The following is a 15,897-nucleotide window of genomic DNA, read 5'->3' on the forward strand; positions in this document are numbered from 1 at the left end:
AGGCTGGTACCTGCAGCTCATGCTTGGGACATTTTGCATGATGTGGCTCACATAAAAGGCTTTGTTCTCCATCGCCTCACTGTGGCTGCAAACCTCAATTTCAGCTTGCAGTCCTTTCCTCTCCCAGACTGATCATTTTAAAATAATTATATCTTTAACATTTAATTCCTTACCAACACTCATCAATCCCTTTGCCTCACACCCGAAATTATATATCACCTAACAATACTTTGTCTTGCGCTACAGATTTCATTCACAACGTATTTTCCAAGCCCTCAAAGATAAAAAGATCTGTCTTTTAAGTATCCACTTCGTCTTGTACCACGTATCTAGTGTATTATATACGTGTGTGTATACGTGTATGTGTATGCATTTAAACAAAAACCCTTCACACCGACTCAATTTTAAACGGTCTATGTCCTGGAGGCATTGTACTACGGTCTTAGAACAGATGGTACACAATTGTCACGAGCGAGCTTGTTGCTAATGGAAGCTTTTTATTTTCTGACAAAATCCTGAATCCCCAATGCCAGGCAGAATATCACCGATTTCCAGTTTTTAAGGATGTTTTTATCTGTCTTCATCCTCTTTACTGCCCCTCCTCCCGCACACACACCCAAACATACACCTCCCCACTCCTAGCCCCTCACACACTCTTTCTTGAAATTTCCATCTTTAAACAAAAGATGAGGGTGGGGAAGGGAGGCAGCCACCACTGCAGGCCCCCCAGAAAAGCCTTTTATAAAGAAAAAGAAGAAAAGAATAGATGTAGTGTAGATGCAGCTTTCTACCCTCATCATTTAAAAAGAAAAAAAGACTACATAGAAGCCCAAGCTCAAGCAGACTCATTTCTTTGTGCCCCGCCCTCCAACACGATCAGACATGGATTTTTCATTTTCCTAAAATTATAAATATTTATGAGTCCTCTTCTCCCAGCTGTTTCTGGAGGAATTACAGGGAAAAAAAATGATTTGAATTTGACAAGGCTCGCCTCACTCATTCGGCAGTGTGCAGCTCTCTGCAACTGGGTGGACAAAAACATTCTCTACCTCGAATTCCTCTTATCCACTATATTTGTGGATTTCCTTCCTTCCACAGTTCAGGTAATATTAGCTTTCAGCACACATTCTAACCTGATCGTAAGTTTATAGTCCTTTCAAAGTGGTACCTAACAAGGTCACTCGCTCTTCTACAAATACAGAGCCCAGGTACCAGCGTCCGGTCCCTGGCTCCGTAGTGACTCCTGGAGAGCCAGGCCCGGAGCTTCCGCCAGGTGCACGACCGGTCAGCTCGGCCAGCCCCCAAACTGCCTGCTCCCAAGTCACAGAGGACGAGACGCAACCCCCTCCCCACACCCGTCTCTTTCCTGGCTGAGGCTCCCTCTATACAGAGACCGAGGCAGAAGGAGAGGCGCCCTAAATAGAGGCAGAGGTGGGGACGTATCTCTTACCTGCGCGCAGAAACTGGATGCACCGGCGAGCGGTCGCAGCTGCCGCAGCTCACGGACTTGAAGAGCTCACGCTCTCCGCAGACGAAGTAAAAGGGAAGGCGGGTTAGGGGAAGAAGGGGTGGGGGGTAGGGGGAAGAAGGAGAAGGAAGAGAAAGAAGCTGAAGGGAAGGAAAGAAAGAGAGGATGCTGCTGCTGCTGCTGCTGCTGCCCAGAGCCCGTGCAGCCCGAGCGCCCGTCCCCGTCTGAGCGCGGAGCCCCAGCCGCCGGCTGCCCGCGCGGCCGCCCCGCCCCGGCCCTTCCTCCCCGCCCCGCGCAGGTCCCGCCCGACTCCGCGAGCCTGTCGGCGGCCGCGGCTGGGCTGGCGCTGCCACCGCCGCAGTGTCCGGGAGGGGGAGCCTGGCTGCCCCGCCCCCTGCCGCAGCCAGCCGGGTGGGACGGCGGGGTTGGGAGCCTCAGAGCGCCCCGCCCAGCCACGGCCACAGGCGGGCGCGGGGCTGCAGGGACAGGGCTTCCTCGCAATCGGACCCTGCCCTACAGAATTGTTACCCAATCCCAACAAAGGGAGACCAGCGCTCTGGGCGGCAGGAACCAGAGGACCTTCTTCACCGACGTCCTTGGAAAATCGAGGGGCACCAGCTTTAGTCTCTCGGGGAGGAGCCCTCATAGACGCCCCTCTGTTCCTTCGCTGTATCACCGTGAGGCAGGAGTTCCAGAGACCCCTCACTGGCCTTGCCTCCACAAACCTAAGGACAGGTGCATCCAGAAACTACAGAGGAAATTTGGGGGCACATGAGAACATAGGACAACTCTTAGCAGTACCAAAGGAACAACAGCTGAGGGTGCAGAGAATTCTTAATCCAGCTCTATAATTTATCAGATTCGTTCATTCATTCATTCAACCAATGGTTATTGAAACCTACTATGTGTCAGGCACTTTTCTAGGCACTGTGGAAACATCAGTAAATAAAATAGAACCGTTCCGCCCCCAGTTAAAAAGATCCCTGCTTTCAGGGACATTGCATGCTGGATGGCCAGATGTATGATCCAGAGACAGTTCATTTAATCCAATCTCGGTGTATTAATGTGTCATATGAGGACTAAAAATGTGAGTCCTACCCTTCTCACATGTTTAAAAGGACAATGAATAAGAAGGGTCTTTGAAGATTATGAAAAATGATACAAATTGGATGAGTTAGAAAGCACAGAAAATGATGGCCAGGAAACATCACCATTTAAAAAAAAATTAACTCTTAAATACTTTTGAAAAATACTGAGAAAATAGATGATTCTTTACCATGGAATTTTCATACTCAGAGAGTAGCACTTTATTGTAGTAAGAGAAGTAAGATGCAACTTAGAATTACTTCTAGTGTCTATATCAAGTACTGACAAGGTTTTTTTAAGGATCTGCCAAGATAGTGAGGTGTGGCTTGTACAGTTTGAACAGTGCTGAAACAACAGTAGCTAGAATTTGGTTTTGTCAGTTAAATTGAACATAGAATCATAGAACATAGAGCATTAGGGTTGATTTTGGGCAATTGGTCCAATTCCCTCCGTTTTCAGATGGAAAAAGAGACCCAATGATGGGAGGCTTCAAAGAGTAGAAACCATAGCAGAAGAAGACGTGATAGCCTGGCCTTCCAAGCCCCTCCCCAAGCTCTGTGTCCTGCTTACCTCCCCCACCCCGACCCCCAGCTTCATCTCATGTCCCAGTGACACTTGCAGTGAAATTGGAAGTGTCGGGGCACAAGCAGTTGCAGGGAGGTTGGAGGAATCAGAGCTTCCCCTCAGAAGGTGGTCTCACTGAGAAGGAGGTTTTAGGAGACCAGCAAATTACATGGAAGGAAAGAAGGAGAAGGAATCCTGCTGGAGAGTTAGCAGCTGACATTCATGAACTGTCATACACGTGCAGGTGTTCACTGAGAGCATCTCTCCAATCTCATATAGTCCAATTATTGAGCGTTTCTCAGTTCCTGTTAGTTCTGTGCTATTTGACACAAAGGCCACATTCCAAAAGGAAGGTGCTCTGTTTGCTTTCCTTCACTTCAGGTAGAATTCCCCTGGGTTTGCATCATTGTTTAGCTTAAGTACACAGACATAACTTCAAACATTGAAAACAAACCTGCCCTTTGTTTCCCCCAAATGTTTCCCCCACATTAGTGGTTAGCTGAGTCAGCCAAACTCTAATGGCCTTTCTCTTTGGGGAACCTGCTCCTTATATAGGAAATTGCCTTCTCTCAACACATAACTCTCAGAGTTCTGTCAGAAAAATAATACCCAATAGAGGGAATTTAATATGGGGAACTAATGATAAAAGATTAGAACAGCTAAAAAAGGGCTAAAAAAGAGGGCCTGATGTTGTGGCAACCACTTGTAATCCCAGCATTTTGGGAGGCCAAGCCATGAGGATCACTTGAGGCCAGGAATTTGAGATCAGCCTGGGTGAGACCCCATCTCCAAGAAAATGAAACAAACAAAAAAATTAGACAGGCATAATGGCACATGCCTGTAGTCCCAGGCTATAGTCCCAGCTATTCAGGAAACTGAGGCAGGAGGCTCGTTTAAGCCTAGGAGTTTGAGGTTGCAGTGAGCTATCATGATGCTGCTGCACTCCAGCCTGGGCAACAGAGTGAGACCCTGTCTCAAAACAAACAAACACAAAAAGAACAAACAGGTAATGATGGGGTAACACAATGATAGTACTAGGAGAAAACTACTACCACTCACAGGCTGGGGAGTCCCACAGAGGAAGTTTTACTAGATATGAGGAGCCCAAGCTGCTTTGAGGGAACTGAGGATGCCTAGTGGGAGATAGGAGGAGTTACAGCAACTGCTGGAGATTCCTCCAAAAGCAGAGGGGAAGAGGGAGAAATACTGTGGCTTCTCCTTTTCTCCCATATTTCAAAATCCTGCCATTGGGTGACCCTAAAAGGAAGCCAGTTGACAAAGCAGCCTGAGAAATATAGTTTGCAGGAATCAGTGCCTTGGGATATTGAACTTTAAGAGGGAACTGCATGTGTTTAGGCTTCCAATTTAATGACAGTCTTCATGTCTGATGTGAATAGTTTTTTCTTGAGCAAAGCATCCCTTCCTTAGAGGAACCAAACTCATATTATGATCCCCAATATGGCAGTAAAATTCATGCCTCCCTTCTCTCTCTTAGAGGTGGGCATGTGACCCTGGTTAAGTCTGTAATATCACCTATTCTCCCTGTGTACAGTGATTGGTCCATGGTGGTCACATGTCCCAAATATTTCCAATCAGGATTTTTCTATGACATGTGTCATATGGACAATAGTGAATCACATGGATATAGGTATAGAGCTGTCAGTGAAGCGTTGCTGAGAGATGGAGCGAGAACGAGCCTTTGAAAGGTTGGGTCCAGCTATGTCTCAAGGTAGACCTGCCGTTATTCAAGCCCATAGATTTTCTTTTCTTCTCTAAGCTTGCTTAAGTTAGATTCCTGTCATTTACAATTGAAGAAGCCTTGACTAATACAGTGCTGGACTCCAAAAAGCAAACCATGGGTAGAAAGGACCCATCAACATTGATTTCTACAATTACCTCTCTTGTCTTCAGGCTAAATTCTTGATTTGCATTTTTTAGCCTAGATGATTAAGTACATAAATAGCCATACCATTTTCTCTGGGACAAGCCTTCTGATAGTCTCTCAATAAGAAAACTGTTAGGATAAATGTATTTGTACCGGTTAGAATAAGGTCTACTAGCAGATAGGAAATATTAACCTTCTCCCAAAGAGTCAAAAGGTAGGTGGGCTTTGACTGAGAAGGTTGTACTGTAGGGTGTTAAAAATACCAGACTGCAAGTCAGGTCTTGGGCCCAAATCTGCTGTTACCTGGTTGTGTGACCTTGGATACATCTCTCTACGATTTTGAACCCTTATATTCTCATTAGCAAATGAGGAGATTCAACCACATGCCATCTAGGGATACTACAGTTTTATAAATCTATTTTATAAAATGTCCAGTTCAGCTGGGCATTTGCTTATTATATGGATGAGCATTAATTTAGTGGCCCCTGGAGAAACAATAAGCAAAATTTCAACATATATACAAATAATGCTCATATAATGTGCAACTATCATATTATAGAAGAGATATGTACGCAAGGTGTAGGTATGACAGTAAAGAGCAGACACATAAAAAGGTCTTTTGCCTTCTATGTGTGAAATGGGGCTTTTGTTTTGTTTTTATTTTGTTTGTAATTTCATGATCTTTTCTTCTGTGGATGATCAGAGGTGCATCCATCAAAATTTCAATCATGGCGTAAAAGTTTTGAGCATTAAAATGGCTTAAAAATTTTTAAAATGAGTTTGTGGTGTTGTCTTCCAAGTTTCCAATTGTATGCCTTTTTGATTGAACAGATGGCAAAAATACCATTGACTTTTTATAGACCATAATTTATCATTCTGTTTAAAAAATTTTTTTAACTGAGGTATAATTTATATTCAATTAAAAGCATAGATCAGAAATGTTTGATTTATACCCATAGCCCCAGCCCACTTAGGCCACTACACTTTTGATTTTGTTTCTCTATAGATTCACTTTGCATACTCTTGGAATTCATATAAAAGGATTCAGACAATATATACTCCTATATGTCTAGCTTCTTTTGCACGCATACCATTTTTTAGATTTATCCTTTATTTTGTATGCAATACAAAATACTGCAGTGTACTCCTTTTTATTTCGTTGTATAGATATATCATCTTTTGTATATCCATTTCCTTGTTAGGTTATTTCAATTCTGTCTATTAGTAGTAAAGTTGTTATGAACTTTTTAAATGAGGTTTCTTATGGATCTGTTTTTGTTTCTTTTAGTCATATACTCAAGAGTGGACTTTCTGAGTTGAGTGGTAAGGATATGCTTAACATTATAAGAAACTAACAAAGTACAAGCTTTCAGTAATATTGAGTAGGCTTTTACTAGATCTAATCATCCCCCAGATAACAACTATCTACTGGGGGGACGGAGGGATTAAAAACAAAAATGGAAAGCAATGGCATGTAAACAAAGCAGGCATATTCCAGAAAGGCATCGACACTTGGAAGAAGAAATGGCACATTTTTGTGCCTTTTAACTTGAGAGCAGACTGCTGACAGTAGTATCACAAGAGCCCGACACTCTAATAAAAAACTTAACAGTTTTCCTGAAATGAAGGAGTAGAGTACAGAGTTTTAGGCAATGTGCAGAGGTAAAAATTGAGAGAAGAATACTGAAAAGAATGTAATCACAGGAATCATCAAAATTTACTGGTATAATCTATGCACAAATCTCCAGCTTATCCCTGAATGATGTGTTTGTGTGCAACAGATCAACACACCCCAGCTAAAGAGTAAAAACAAAACAAAATGAAAAACAAAAAACAAACACTGAACTGAGATCTGAATTGCCCAAGTGATAGATGTTGTAGTTTGCATCTAATCAAATTAAATGACTGCTAAAACAAAAACTTCAATACTGGAGTAATATAACAAAATCCAGAATGTGCACAACATAACATTCACAATGTCCAGGACACAATTCAAAATTATTCATTAACGTACAAGGAACCAGGAAAATGTGGCCCAGCCTCAAGAAAAAAGGCAACAAACAGAAATTAATTCTTAAATGACCCAGATGTTGGAATTTACAGAAAAGTTTAAAATCAGCTACTATAACTATACTCAATGAAGTAAAGGAAATATAAATGAGAAAATGAGAATCTCAGTAGAAAAACTAAAATTTTCAGAAGAACCAAATTTTCCTGATGAATGATGTCAACATGTTTCCATGTTCTTACTGGTCATTCTTACCTCACATTTTGTGTTCTGAAGTGTCTGTTCTAATATTTTACTAATTCCTAATTGGTTTGTTTATCTTCTTATATATAAAGAAATCTTATAGAATGTCCTTTATATATTCTAGATGCAATATATTTATAAGATATATATTTTGAATATATTTTCTTCCAATCTTTTGTTGTGTTTCATTTTCTTAATGGTGTTTTTGGAAGTACAAAGCCCTTTAATTTTGATAAAGCCTGATTTCTCAAACCAAATTTGCATTTTATTTTTTATTTCAGGTCCTATCTAGGTAATCTTTGTCTACCTCAGGGTTATGAATTTTCTTTTTTTGTGTTTTCCTCTATAAATTTGATAGGTTTAGTTTCTGATTCATTTCAAATTAATAGATATGTTATTAGGTAAGTACATTTTATTTTTTATTTCAGGTCCTATCTAGGTAATCTTTGTCTACCTCAGGGTTATGAATTTTCTTTTTTTGTGTTTTCCTCTATAAATTTGATAGGTTTAGTTTCTGATTCATTTCAAATTAATAGATATGTTATTAGGTAAGTATTAAGGATTATTTTTTGCATAGAGATATCAGTTGTTCCAGAATTATTTTGTGAAAAGACCATCTTTTCCTCATTGAAAGACATATGTTCATGTCTGTTTCTGGACTCTGCTGTGCCATTGATTCTTATGCTAATTCTACATTACTTTGATTACTCCAGGTTTATAGAAAATCTTAAAATCAGACATTGCAAGTCCTGAAATCTTATTCTTCTTTGACAGCTCTTGTAGTTTTTTGTATTTCCATACAAATTTTGGTGTCAACTTGTCCATTTATGGAAAAATGCTGTTTTTAAAATTGGAATTATGTCAAATCTATAGGTCAATTTTGGCAGAATTGCCATCTTAATAATATCGAATCTTTCAATCAATGAACATGGCATAGGTTGCCATTTAATTAGGTTTCCTTGAGTTTTTTTTAAAAAAAATAATAATAATAAGCTTTATTTCTTAAAGCAGTTTTAGATTTACAGAAATATTAAACAGAAATTACAGAGTTCCCATACACTCCCTTTCCCTCTGCCCATAGTTTCTACCATTATTAACATCTTGCATGAGTGAGGTACATTTGTTAAAATTAAAGAATCAATATTAAGGCATGATTATTAACTAAAGTACATAGTTTATATTGTGGTGCTCTCTTGGTGTTGTGCAATTTTGTGGGCTTTGAGAAATACATGATGTCATTTACCCATCATTACAGTGTTATACAGTATAGTTTCACTGTCCTAAAAATTCCCTGTACTCCACTTATTTCTTCTTCCCCTCTTTCAACTCCCCTTCCTAAATTTCATATAGTTGGAATCATATAGTATATAGCCTTTTCAAATTGGTTTCTTTCATTTAGCAGTAAGCATTTAAGGTTCTTTCCTATCTTTCATGATTTCATAGCTCATTTCTTTTCATTACTGAATAATATTCCATTGTATGAATGTATTATACTATAGTTTGTTTATCCATTCATCTATTGAAGGACATCCTGTTTGCTTCTAATTTGGGCAATTATAAATAAAGTTGCTCTAAAAATTCATGTTCAGGTTTTTGTGCTGATGTGAGCTTTCAACTCATTTAGGGAAATACTTAAGTTGATGCAAAAGTGATTGCTGTTTTAGCATTGTTGAAATTTGCTGTTTGATATTGGAATACATTTTTAAATAAATGTGGTTATGTTATACACTATTTTAATGCGCATTTCTTGCTTTATATTTTTTTGCTAATGACTTGTTACTTGCTACTTATTTTATTTTAGACTAGGGAAATGATGTTGGACAAAAAGCAAATTTGAGTGATTTTCTTATTCAAGTTCAAAATGGGTCGTGAAGCAGTGGAGACAGCTAGAAACATCAACAATGCATTTGGCCCTGGAACTGCTAATGAACATACAGTGCAGTGGTGGTTCAAGAAGTTTTGCAAAGAAGAGGAGAGGAGAGCCTTAAAGATGAGGAATGCTGTGGCTGGCCATCATTTTTTCTAACAGATTTATTGGGATATAATTTAGTAAACCTACTAAAATTCACCAAACTGTATACTTACAATAGGTGAATTTTATGGTATATAAATTATATCCCAATAAATCTGTTAGAAAAAATGTTCATACTGCTGGTAAGTAGAGTGTTTAAAAATGGCAGTTATGTCAATTTGATAAATATTATTGTTTATATCAACATCCTTACATATTTTTCTTTTTATTTGCTCTCTAAGTGAAGACAATAGTGTTGAAATATCCAACTGTAATTGTAGATTTGTCAATTTCTCCTTTCAATTCTGTTATGTTTCCCATAACGCATTTTGAACCTCTAAAGTGGTATATATACACATGTAGGATTTTCTGTCTTCTTGTTGAATGTTTCCCTGTATCATGATTAATATTTCCCCTTTCCTGGTAATATTGTTTTTCTGAAGTCTACTCTGTATAAAATATTAATATAATCATTCCACACTTCTTTGGGTTAACATGTACATAGCTTATCTTTTGTATGCTTCACTTTTCAAATTGAGATATAATTCCAATATCACAAAATTCACCCTTTTAAAGAGTATAATTCAGTGGGTTTTAGTATATTCACAGAATTGTGCAACTATCACAACTAATTTCAGAATATTTTTGTCACCACAAAAAGAAACCGTACAACCATTATCAGTCTACTACTCCCCATTCCTCCCTCCACCAGCCCCTGAGATATACAACTGTCTGTCTCCATGGATTTGTTTGTCTTGGACATGTCATAACAATGGAATCGCATACAAAATGGCCTAGTGGCCTGTTATGCTTGGCTTCTTTTACTTAGTATATTTTCAATGTCTATTAATGTTGTAGCATGCATCAGTACTTCATTCCTTTTTATGGCTCAATAATATTCCTTTGTATGGATATATTTGTTTATCCGTTGATAAACTCAGTTGCTGCACATTTGTTTTGTGTTGTTTCCAGTTCTTAGCTATTGTGAATTGTGCTACTAAGCACATTCATATACAAGTTTTAGGTTGGACATTTTTGGTTCTTTTGTGTATACCTAGGAGTGACATTGTTGAGTTATATTTTAACTATATTTTTAACAATTTGAGTAATTGCCAAACTTTTTCCCAAAGCAGCTGCACCGCTTTACAATACCATCAGCAATATATGAAAAAGGCTTCAATTCCTCCATATCCTTACCAACACTTGTTATTGTTTGTCTTTTTTGATTATAGCTATTCTAGTGGGTGTGAAGTGGTATATCATTGTGGTTTTGATTTGCATATCCCTAATAACTGATGATGTTGAGCATCTTTTCATGTGCTTATTGGCCATTAGTATATTTTATCTGGAAAATTGTCTATCTCTTGCCTTTTTCAAAATAGATTTATATGTCTTTTTATTATTGTTAGTGTTCTTTAACATTTTGGATACTAATCCTTTATAAGATATATGATTTGCAAATATTTTACCTGATTCTATGAGTTCTCTTTTCATTTTCTTGATACTCTCCATTAAAACAAAAGTTTTAAAATATTTATCAAGTCCATTTAATATGTTTTTTGTTGGTTGTTTGTACTTTTGGTGTTATATCTGAAAAAAATTGCTGAATCCAAAGTCATGAAAATTTATATCTTTTTTCCTTCTAATAGTTCTATAGTTTTAGTGCCTTCATTTAGGTCTTTGATCCATTTTGAGTTCCTTTTTTTTTTTTTTTTTGAGACAGAGTCTCGCTCTGTTGCCCAGGCTAGATTGCAGTGGTGTCATCATAGCTGACTGCAGCCTTCAACTCCTGGGCTCAAGAGATCCTCCTGTCTCAGCCTCCCAAGTAGCTGGTACTATAGGCATGTGCCATCACACCTGGCTAATTTCTGTTTTTTGTAGAGATGGGGTCTCACGTAAGGCTAGTCTCCAACTCCAGACCTCAAGCGATCCTCCTGCCTTAGCCTTCCAGAGTTCTATGATTATAGAAATGAGCTACTTGCACCTAGCCTTAAGGTTTGGGTTTTGTTTGTTTGTTTGTTTGTTTGTTTTAATATTTCATCTTTTGCACATGGATAGCCAGTTGTCCCAGAACCATTTGTGAAGACCATTATTTCCCCCATTGATTTGCCTGGGCATACTCTTTGAAAATCAATTAACCAAAATTGTAAGGGTTTATTTCTGGACTCTCATTTCTATTCCATTGAGCATATGTCTATCCTTATGCTAGCACTACTCTGTCTTGATTATTGTAATTTTGTAGCAACTTTTGAAATTGGGAAGTGTGAGTCCTCCAACTTTGTTCTTCCTTTTCAAGACTGCTTTGGCTACTTTGGTTACTTGCATTTCCTTATGAATTTTAGGATCAACTAATCAATTTATGCAACAACCAAAAAAAAAAAAAAACCTAGAATTATTACAGAGATTGCATTGAATCTACAGGTCACTTCGGGGGTACTGCTATCTTAACAATATTAACTCTTCTAATCCATTATCATAGGATATCTTTTCATTTATTTAGGTTTTTATTAATTTCTTTCAATATTTTCAATGTGCAAGTCTTCCACATTACACTTGTGTTAAATTTTTTCTTAGATATTTTATTCTTTTTGATTATATTGAAAATGGATTTGTTTTCTTAAATTTATTTTTGGATTGTTTATTGATGGTAATATAATAGATTGATCTTGTATTCTGCAAACTTGCTGAACTCTATTATTAATTCCAATAGCTTATTTTTTTGTTTTTTTTATTTCAGCTTATTATGGGGGTACAAAAGTTCAGGTTATATATATTGCCAAGTCCTGCCCATCCCCCCGAGTCAGAACTTCAAGCGTGTCCATTCCCCAGACAGTGCGCATTGCACTCATCATGTAGTTGTATCCCCATCGTTTCCCCCCACTCCCCATCCCCCCCGAGTCAGAACATTCAAGCGTGACCATTCCCCAGGCGGTGCGCACCGCACTCATCATGTAGGTATACACCCATCCCCTCTCCCCACCCCCCACCTCAGTCCGATAACCAATTAGTGTTATTCCTAAATGTGCACTTAGGTGATGATCAGGGAAACCAATTTGCTGGTGAGTACATGTGGTGCTTGTTTTTCCATTCTTGGGATACTTCACTTAATAGAATGGGTTCCAGCTCTCTCCAGGAGAACAAAAGGGATTCTATATCACCGTTATTTCGTATAGCTGAGTAATACTCCATAGTATACATATACCACAATTTACTAAAACACAGTGTGTAATGATCAAATCAGCATAACTGGGCTACCCGTCATCTCAAACACTTATGTTTTCTTTATGTTGGGAACATTACAGTTCTTCTCTTCTATTTTTAAATATATAATAAATTATTGTTGATCATAATTTTCTTATCATACTATCCAATACTAGAACTGTTCCTTTTATCTCACTGTATTTTTGTTCCCATTAACCAACTTCTCTTCATGCCCTCCTTTAAAATTTCTCTACTGGAGTCAGAGACTGTACTCTTTTAAGGCTTAACATATGGTTAATTTTGTCAAATATCCCATTTGCACTTAAAAATTATGTGTAATATGCAGTTGTTGAGGACAGTGTCTTTTATATAAATGCTAGATCATGTTTTAATTTTGTGTTTTACAGTCTTCTCTTTTCTTACTCATTTTTTGTTAACTTATTCTATTGGTTCCTAAGGGCTATGCATTGAAATCTACCATTGTGATTAACTAAATTCTTTTATTTCTATCAAATTTGGTTTACTTATTTGAGACTATACTAAATACATTAAGAATGATCATCTATTTTTGATGAATTAACTATTTTACAAGCTATTTTTTTGTGTGTGTGGTTATGTCTCAAAGCCTACTTTGTCTCACATTAGTCCACTCCATCAACTTTCTTTTCGCTAGTACTCAATGGCATATCCTTTTACATGCTTTTTCCATTCAGTCTTTTTACATTCTTTTAAGCCACAAGTAATTTGTATGCAACATTGTGTTGAGTTTTGTGCTTCATCCAAACTGAAGATTTTCACCTGTTTTGTTGGTTTCCATTCTTTGTAATTACAATTATTTGGGAGCTTACGTCTAGCATTTTATTATTTATTTTTCATTTGCCCAAACTGCTTTATGTTCCTTTTTTTCCTTTATTTCTTGCCTTTACTTGGATTACTCAACTATATTTATTGTTTCATGTCACCTCTATTAGATTGTTAGCTGTACATTCTTTTATTGACCTTTTTGCGTTTATGCTAGTAATTACAAGCTGCATGCATCCTTTCACCATTTCATGGAAATGCAAGAAGCTTAGACCACTTTAATTTCACTTATATCCCCTCCTGATTTGTGTGCAATTTTCATGTATTTTATTTATCTGGATATTTTAAACACCAAAAGACCTTATTATTGTATTTTATATCATCGATATTCAATTGGATTTACCTTCACACAGATATACGTTTGTATGTTTTATAGCTGTTCTTCTTCTTAGAAGGAGAATCAGTCCACAATAAATTATTCTACAATTACTAAATGCTGCAATCCCTAACATTTTCTATTTATTATCTAATCTTGAATCAAATCCTATGGAAAACAAGAATACTTCTGCCCAAGTTACCTTGTAGTAAACAAAAATCACTTGAAATACTTCAGGCATATAGGTATTTAATACTGTAAATAAAATACTAACACATTTTTAGAGCAGGTGAAATAAAGGGCTCAGGCCTAGTTTTCAAGTGAGAATAAGAAAATCACATCTGGATTGGTCAGTCAGGAGGGCAACTACCTCTATCACAACCAGAAAGCTGCAATACATGATGCTACTCCTGCAGCTGAGCTTCAGAACCGTGTCTTAAATGAAACTGCTTCTGCTCTGCTCACTCCACCACTACCTAGTCATGTAACTAGTGACAGATGAGAAAAATCTGACATCTCCTTCACTGCTCTTGCCAGCATCAACAGCCAAATCACCAGCCTGACTTCTTTCTAAATGGCAAGCAATTGGGAATGTAATTTCCAGAACCCTATATACAAGAGCATGGGGCATGCGTATGTTTTGGTTTTCTAGTCTCTGCAATATGCAATAGCAGGATGAATGCTGTGTGCCAATTACTATATCCAAATTAATTAAATTACAATGTGTAAGCAAGTTGTTCTCCAAATATGAGTCATTATGATGTGGTTTTTTTCCATGCCATGCACAGCTCAGCATTTCAAAAGAAGTCATTTAATAATGAGACATCGCTATGGAGAATTAATAAACCCTCCCTTGTGCAAAACAGCACTTTTACCTGTTCTTTCTGAAGGATACCTTCTCACTGACCATAGATTTTTGGCTGCACTTGCAACTTTGTAGAGCAATGTGCTACTCAACACACAATGAGAAGTTATTCTTGTGAAGTGACAATGCTATGAAGCCTGTGTAGGATGAACACTAAAGCAAAGAAGACCATAAACTCTATCTTCCAAGAGAAACAGAGTTGCCTCTCCATGTCTTCTCAGGTGTTTAGAAGCCAACAATAATAAGGGTGATCAGCTGTACAAAGTATCTCAACTGGAAATGAAGGATCTTCTCTCACTATTGGAAAGGGAGGCAAAAATCAGAGTACAATTGTACTGGAAAAGGCAAAGGACTGAACCACTCCTGTCACAGAAGCCAGTTTGCCTCAAGGCCAATGGGAATAATTCAGACATTTTGTATTTTTCCAGCAACAAACAACAGTACTTTTGTGCTGCATTTAACCAACCCTGAGTTACAGTGATTGCAACTGAGCATGCTCAGACTTTGGGCACCCCATCTCCAATTCTGCAGACACACACTTGAACAACTGAGCTGAGCTGCAGTAACTGCCTACTTGTTTTCCTTGTACAAAAGCAATAGTGGTGATACTGGAAAGCAGAATAAATGATAAGTACAAATACATTTTTTCTAACACATTGTAGGTCTTTTGTACTCTCTCCCTCATTTCTCAAGACTCTCATCCTTGCAAACTAAACCTGAGCACACACACACTCCCCTCTTCAAACACAAAAACACATTTAAATGATGACCTCATATTCAAGGCAGTCAATGTAATTAAGAAAAATATTTCTAGTTGGAGGGTCATTTTTCAAAAATTATAATATTTGACAAGGTCATAAGATAAGGTCTTCTAATATCTAGAGGCCAAATAATTTTGCTGTGATTTTTGTGGTAGTCTGAATGAGTCTTTGTTTTTCAATTAATAGGGTTGAAAAATGCAGAGATAAATGTAGTTTGACATAAAGAAGGGTACCAGAAGCCTCCTAGTCACATAACACTTGCCAGCTTAAAAACTTAAGAAATTAGTTTTTATTTTAAATATAATAGGATATACTCATATTTTACCATCAGATAATTTTTATTATTTAGATTAAACTAAAATCACAGTCAAAATTTGAGATCTTGACCACACTTCATTAAAATTTATACCATAAGCCTTTTGTTATTATTTATTACAGTCTTTCTTAAAAAAGATGTTCACAGAAAGTCAAATTAATATTCCTCATATTACTACAAATTGAGCTAAGGAAGTAGGTAGACAATGCCCACTAACAATCAGTTTCATTAAAATACACTTTTTAAAATGAAGCTGATGGATGCCATGAGTAAGGAGGAATTTGAAAATTAATCTCCAAAACAAGGCTGTAA

General features: G+C 37.5%; 1 protein-coding gene across 4 annotated transcripts in view; it reads right to left on the minus strand.

Annotated features, from left to right (window-relative positions):
- Positions 1–1,485, minus strand: part of MAP2 (microtubule associated protein 2) — a 270,401-nt gene extending 268,916 nt beyond the window's left edge. For all 4 annotated transcript variants that reach the window (XM_069467738.1, XM_069467728.1, XM_069467718.1 and 1 more), the window contains exon 1: positions 1,451–1,485. The gene's annotated coding sequence lies outside the window, so the exon portion shown is untranslated. The remainder of the gene's footprint in view (positions 1–1,450) is intronic.
- Positions 1,486–15,897: the final 14,412 nt, after the last annotated feature.

The sequence above is a fragment of the Eulemur rufifrons genome, chromosome 1, assembly GCF_041146395.1.
Source record: "Eulemur rufifrons isolate Redbay chromosome 1, OSU_ERuf_1, whole genome shotgun sequence".
NCBI lineage: Eukaryota > Metazoa > Chordata > Mammalia > Primates > Lemuridae > Eulemur > Eulemur rufifrons.